Source organism: Lathyrus oleraceus, chromosome 2, assembly GCF_024323335.1.
Source record: "Lathyrus oleraceus cultivar Zhongwan6 chromosome 2, CAAS_Psat_ZW6_1.0, whole genome shotgun sequence".
In the NCBI taxonomy this organism is placed as follows: Eukaryota; Viridiplantae; Streptophyta; class Magnoliopsida; order Fabales; family Fabaceae; genus Lathyrus; species Lathyrus oleraceus.
In genome coordinates this window covers 115489909-115496999 of record NC_066580.1, presented here as the reverse complement: position 1 = coordinate 115496999, position 7091 = coordinate 115489909, and the positions used below count along the sequence as shown (strand labels likewise).

The 7091-nt window shown below is 36.7% G+C and overlaps 1 pseudogene; it reads right to left on the bottom strand.

Annotated features, from left to right (window-relative positions):
- Window positions 1-1713: 1713 nt before the first annotated feature.
- On the bottom strand, window positions 1714-2636 carry LOC127118394 (eukaryotic initiation factor 4A-13-like; annotated as a pseudogene).
- Between the last annotated feature and the right edge of the window lie 4455 nt (window positions 2637-7091).

Below are 7091 nucleotides of genomic sequence, written 5' to 3'. Positions count from 1 at the left end.
AAGAGTATGTTGCACAAGATAATGAGTGACTATTCAAATTATTTAATAAATCCAAAAAAAATATAAGAAGTAAATAATCAAAATTGGAAAAAGGATGGTAGTTATGCTAAAAAATCACGAAGTGGCACACACTGGTTTCGAGCTTAGGACCGGTGGGAAACCAGTTAGCACTTCAACCACCTAGCCATAAGTCACTGGTTGCGAGATTAAGACGACCATAAATAAATGAATGCTGGAAAAAACAAAAAGGCAAACAGGAATGAAAGGTTATCCCAAAGGTTGGACCTAAAGCCCAACAAACAAACTGATCCAACAATCCATCTGGATTCGGGTTAAAGGGCCTTCAAGGAATAAACCGGCCCAACAAAGAAGACCGAAAGAAGCTCAAACGGTAAGCAAAAATCTAGCCGCCCTAATGCTTCTATTTCCCCAAGAGAAAGTGTCAACATGAGTGGTTGACAGCCAGCAATTAATGAGGCACGCTAAAACAAACAGGCAACAACTTTGGATAGGGCAAAATCTGACCCAAAGCATCAATACAAACATTAAGTGATTTAAGTTATTAAAACAAAACAAAGCAGCAAGGGAGAAAATAACGAAACGACCAACCACTCATGTCTTTCTTCCAAAAAAATGATTTCCTCTCCATTTGAATAAAAAACTCATCAACAAAACAAACAATCATGAATCATACGGATATGACGGTACACGAATTTTAAATCAAACAACAAATTCCCAACCCAAAACAACAAACACAAATCCCTTACTTATTTCACTATTAGGAAGAAATCATTATCGTTGCCATTCGTGAGTAAATCGAAAGCTACAAGCATGATTCGAGAAGAAAAACTAACCAATTACAACAAAATCAGTCAACGAAACGGACAGGTAATGCCTCGACCAACCCTTCTTCCAAGTGTTTCCTTAATGGCTTGTTCGCCCTCTTCACGAACCTACTCGCATGTTATGTTTTGTAGAGGTCTAGTCCGAAGAATCGGGGCTTCAGTGTGAAGTTTCGTTACTAATTAAAAAAAAAAGAATTTGTGGACTCTAGGTTTTTTAGAAATGATTTCTGCAGAACTTCGTTAGGGTTTTTTTCACTTGGATGCTCATGTTTGCTATTTATCTGTAGGTAAATGCCCTCTCATGGAATTCGTGAAGGAGAAAGATTACCCTCTTCTTGCGGTCCCCTTCACTCTCCCTTTTTACCATTAGTGATGACATGAAACGTTGGGTAGTGGTGAGCGTCAGTACGGATGCTTTGGGACCCTTTTGTCCATGTTTGCCTTTGTGGTCCCTTCTTTCTTTTCTCTTAATCCTTTACGGTGGGTAATAATCTTTTTTACCGTGGTGTATTTTGCTTCGCGTCCTATGGAATTATGTTGATTTGTATTGTGTTGCTGTCTTGGGATAAACCGCTTTTTTTGCAGGATAATGCAATATGTCGTGCCGAGTTTTTTTTTATGATGCCTGCTATTATTACTGACTGATGCATTTCCTACCTGACTCGTTTTGAGACAAACCCTGCAGGATTGGCGCTACCATTGGTGCTTTGGGAGCATTAGCATTAGGAGTTATAGGTCCTGCTGCGATTGCTGGACTAATTGCTGCTGCAGATAAAACCCTGGCTAAAGATGCTCCTCAAGTTGCAAATAAACTTGGTGAAGACTTTTACAAAGTAATATTGCAAGAAGGCACTTTCAAGTCGACAACGGTATGCAAACGATGGTTATAATGTATACTGCAAGTTTGCTTTTTATGAGCTTCAAATTTGAGTTTAAACTTGTGTTTCTTCATTGGCTTCAGGTGGTATTGTAGTAGAAAACACTCCAACCTGAATTTTGGGTGGCAGCAGCTAGAAGATATCATAGATCTGGTCCTTGAAACCACGTGAAAGCATCTCATCAGCCTCATCCAAAACAAACATTTTTATGCTATCGGACCGAAGAGAATGTCTTCACAGCATGTCAAACACATGTCCAGGAGTGTCGACAACAGTGTGGACACCAGTTTGGAGAATAAGTTTATCCTCACGAACGCTAGTGCCACCAACGCAAGCATGAATTTAAACACCAAGGTAATCTCCAAGAGCTATCATAACATTCTCAATTTACTGCATAAGTTCCCTTGTTTGGTGCCAAAACCAAAGCCTGGCACTGAACCCATCCATAATCAAGCTGCTGCAAAATTCCAGAACAAAAGGTTGCAGTATTTCCAGTTCCAGACTGAGCCTGTGGAATCACGTCTAGACCTTTGCAGAAAGGAACAATTCCCCTTTGCTAGATTGCAGAAGGCTTCTCAAAACCATAAGCATATATGCCTCTCAGAAGATTTTCTTGCAATCCCATAACATCAAAAGTATCATAGACCTCATCATTAGTGGTGATGAGTTCTTGTCCATCCGTGGAAAGAAATTCATTCATATTAGTGTCATATTGCTTAACATCAAATTGTGAACCTTCTGGAGCCAAACCTGCCATATTGTTCGTAGATGAAGAAAATGAGAGAGTGAAGTAGGGATTGGTATTCTTGGGGTGGGTTGGATTTGGTCCAAATTCCAATTTGTAAATTATGTATGTTTTGGATAATTTTATGATTCATAATAAATATGACATTTGATATGAATGAAAATTGGTGTTTCTATGGTGAGTTAGTCATATGCCATGTAAATGGATGATTATGATTGAAAGAATGAATGAAGTACTCGAAACATGAATGAGCATGTGGAGTTTCTTGAATATGAAATGGAAAATTTTCCAATGTGAATGAAGAAATATGTATGAAATTTCTTTGAATCGTGAATGAATGGGAAATGAATATGAATGATGACCCAAAATAAAATATTTCGCACTTGACACAAAGTTTCCTTGAAAGGAGGAGTGAGAACTAAGAATATGATAATGAAAAGTGAACGGTCACATGGATGAAAAATTGGAACAAAAGATGAATAATGTTTTATGAGGGAGACAAGACGTGGATTGAAATTGGACACAAGGATGAAAATCATGAGGTTCACTTGATTCCATCAAATGAAAAGAGGTTCCAAATCTTACTTAACTATGGAAATTAACTATCTTGTACCAAAACAAAAGTCAAAGCCCAAAAAACATGGAACGACCGTTGTAGCAAGTCTAACAAATAATGTTGGTGGATAACATCATGACCAGATGAAATGGTCATGAGAAAAAAAATACAACTAAATAATCGATTGAGAAAATTTTCAGGATCAAAATTAGGGTATGACACACATAAATATCCATCATGAGATTTTATAAAAGAAGACGAGAATGAAACTCCTTTGGTTGAATTTGTCTTCGAAGGAGCCATTGAAACGAAGCAGCGAAACAACACCAAGGTAACACCAAACAACTGAAAATGGCGATGTTGACTTGTTTGGATTTTTGCAAAAACGATGAAGAAGTTGAGAAAATGATAAGTTAAGGTAAAATTAGGGAAATGTTATTTATCCACGTATTTTACGGGTCATATCATCGTCCGTTAATCTCACTTAACATCAAAAGCCAATTCTATGAATGAAACATTTATGAAGAACTATTTAAAAAAAAAATTGAAGGGATTAAAAACAAAATTTTAAATATTTATGAGAATCAAAAATATATTTAACTCTTTATTTTAAGGCTTAAATGTACTTTTGGTCCCCCTAGTTTGGGGGTTTTAAACAATTGGTCCCCCTATTACAAAACCTGCGATTTTAGTCCCTGGAATTTGATTGTGTTTGGATTTGCATGATCCCCCATCTAATTTTTATTATGTGGCAATTCATTAATGACGTGACAGGTACTATTTATATACATGTCCGCATTTTCAAATATTTTAATTCCCACCTGGATATTTTATTTTAGAAAATATTAAAAAATATTTTGGATATTGAAATACAAATTATAAATTATAAAAAACAGCATAGGAGTTAAACTTATCCTCGTTCATTGCCTTTGCTTGTTCTTCAGAAATTGAAACCCTAATCCCCTTTTGGAAACCCCTAATATCCCGTTTTGTATTCCTGCAATTTATTCAGAAATTGAAACCTAATCTTATTACAAATTGAAATTCATGAAGCATTCGTGCAATTTGTTACGAAGATGAAGAAGTTTGGAAGTCAAAAGGAGAGGGTCAAATACTGTCTAAGGTATGTATTGTTGTCCTTGTGGTCCCCTTAGTTTAGTATTGATGTGGTTCCTTGTGTTAGTTTATGTTTGTTTCATTCAATTTTTGTCATTTTTTTCCATGCCTGCTATGAGTAATAATATTAGGTTGAAAATACATCGTAGGGGTAAATTAGTTGAGACACTTGTAAAGTGGTATGTAAATGGGGAAGTTATTGAGATGAACTAGAGTTGGGATGTTGATTATATGTCTTACATGGATTTAGAGGATATGATTAAGAGTGAGGGTTATGTAAATATAACGTGCTTGTGGTATTGGTACCCTGCATATAGCTTTTCTCGTGGTCTTAGACCCTTGAACAATGATAAGGATGTACTGTAGTTTTCAAAAGATGTTGTAGGATATGATGTAATAGATGTGTATATGGAGCATAATGTGGGGATTCCACGGATTATTGATGATAGTGAACTAGTTGTTGAACTAGATGTTGAAGATGAAGTACAATGCACTGGGTTTAAAACTACAGATGTTACTGAGGAAGTCACTATTGTTGAAGAAGTCGGTATTGATCCTAATGGTGTTGTTGAAGAAGGAAATAGTGATCCTAATGGTGTTGTTGAAGATGGTGTCACTACTGATCCCCCTAGTGGTGCTGTTGAAGAAGAAAATATTGATCCTAATGGTGTTGCTGAAGATGATATCACTGTTGATCCTAATGGTGTTGATGAAGAAGGAATTATTGATCCTAATGGTGTTATTGAAGATGATGTTACTATTGATCCTAATGTTGTTGCTGAAGAAGGAATCACTGATATTGATGAGGATTATGTTGCAAGTGAAGGTAGTTTTGAGGATAATGAATATCAATTTAGTGAAGAATCTGAGGAGAGTGAGATGGTCTGGACTAAGGTACTTCCCCAAGAGACTTTAGATGAGGTTTCTAGATGCCAAAACAAGAAAGACCAGGCCGAGATGGTTCATGGTGACAATGAGGATTCAAACCATTTATATACACCATCCGGAAGTGATGATGAGGATGAAGGAATGAAGTACCCTACCTACAAGTTTGGTCAGGGAATGAAGTTTTAGCTAGGGATGATGTTTACTAACAAAGAAATGATAAGGGATGTTGTCAAGCACTATGCCATGGAGAATCAGAAGAATGTATTCATTAAGAAGAATGATTCCAAAAGGATTATGGTCAAATGCACTAACGGTTGTAAGTTCTACATGAGATTTAGTAAGAGGATTGGCAACCAGTTTTGGCAAGTTGTGACTTTAATTGAAGACCATACATGTCATAGGACTGCTGCCAACAGGAGTGCAAAGACATAGTGGCTTGCCAACAAGTTTGAAAACATACTTAGACATAGTCCTTCTATGAAACCATCAGGCCTCGAAGCTGACACTGTTGAGATATGGGGAGTGAAATTATCACATGATCAGGTATACATGGCAAAGAGGAAAGCAATGTAGTTAGTTCAAGGAGCTGGTATTGAGCAATTCACTCATTTGAGAAGTTATGGACAAGAGTTATTGAAATCAAACCCTAATAGTATTGTTGTAATACAATGTGTTGATAGTAATGGCAACCATGTGTTTGAAAGAATTTATGTCTGTTTAGAGGCTTGCAAGGCAGGGTTTGCAAAGACATATGAGCCTCTTATTAGGTTGGATGCATGTTTCTTGAAAGGGGATTATGGTGGACACTTAATGGCAGTAGTAGGGAGGGATGACAATAACCAAAAATTTCCAATTGCATATGTTGTAGTTGAAGCTGAAACAAAGGATTCATGGCAATGGTTTTTAGACCTTCTTATGCATGATTTGGAAGGATACAGTCAAAGGTTCCATGCATTTATATCAGATCAGCAAAAGGTAAAGCACTTATAATTGTACTTATGCATTTACTTGTTTACATATTATGCATTTAGATGTTTACATATTATCCATATCCTGCATGTGACCGGGACTAGTTCTAGTTATTCAAGGCATCAATGCCAATGTGGAGTCCAAATTATGTGCGAAGCATTTAAATGGCAATTGGAAGAAGAAACACCCTGGATTGGAATTAAAGGAAGTGTTATGGGCAATTGCTAGGACAACAAAAATTCCAGCATGGGAAAGGGAAATATTGAGGATGAAGGTGTAAGACCCCAATTTTGGCCCTAAGATCCCTCATGGCATCATAATATTGCATTTGCAAAGCCTCAAGTATCATGAGCATCTTGGTTCCCCTTTGCCTTTGGGTGGGACCTCTTGTGAGTGGTTTGAGATCACCAAGCATGCTTGAATTGTATATTATTGCTTTTATCATTTTTATTCACTAACCAAAAGCACAAAAATATGTCACTAACATTGTTGTTTGTATCTTGAGCAATCACAAGGTCCAAAGCTTCTAGGAGATCCTATGTGCATTGATATGGTCAAGGGAAGATGAAAGCAAGCATGGCAATGGTTCCCAAAGCTCTCATCCATCGAATATGCCTCCCAAGTGTCTCAATTCATCATTTTTATCAAAGCAAATCAAAGGGTTTGGGGCTTGTTTCTCAAGGAAACCCTAATTCATCTGTGTACCAATTGTGCCTTGCTCATGAAGCAACCTCAGCCCATGGTCAAATACCATCAAGGGAAGTTCTTTAATTAATTATTCCATGCATATTTGAACTTATTTTGAGTTCCCTCAATCATCAATTCATCAAGATATGAGTTGTGGACTTGAGAAGTTGATCAGTCAATTCATTTGTCTATTTTGAAATGCATTGAGACCTAACTTTTTATGTGTTGATCAAATTGAGATGATCCCAAAATAAAAAATGTTATTAAGGACAATATGAACAACTTTCATGTTCATCAAAATTGGATTTGAAGCTTGGAAGATCATCATCCGTTCCAAGACATTATAGGTCATTTTGACTGAAACCCTAATTTTGGGTCAACTTCCCAAGAACATAACTCATTCATTT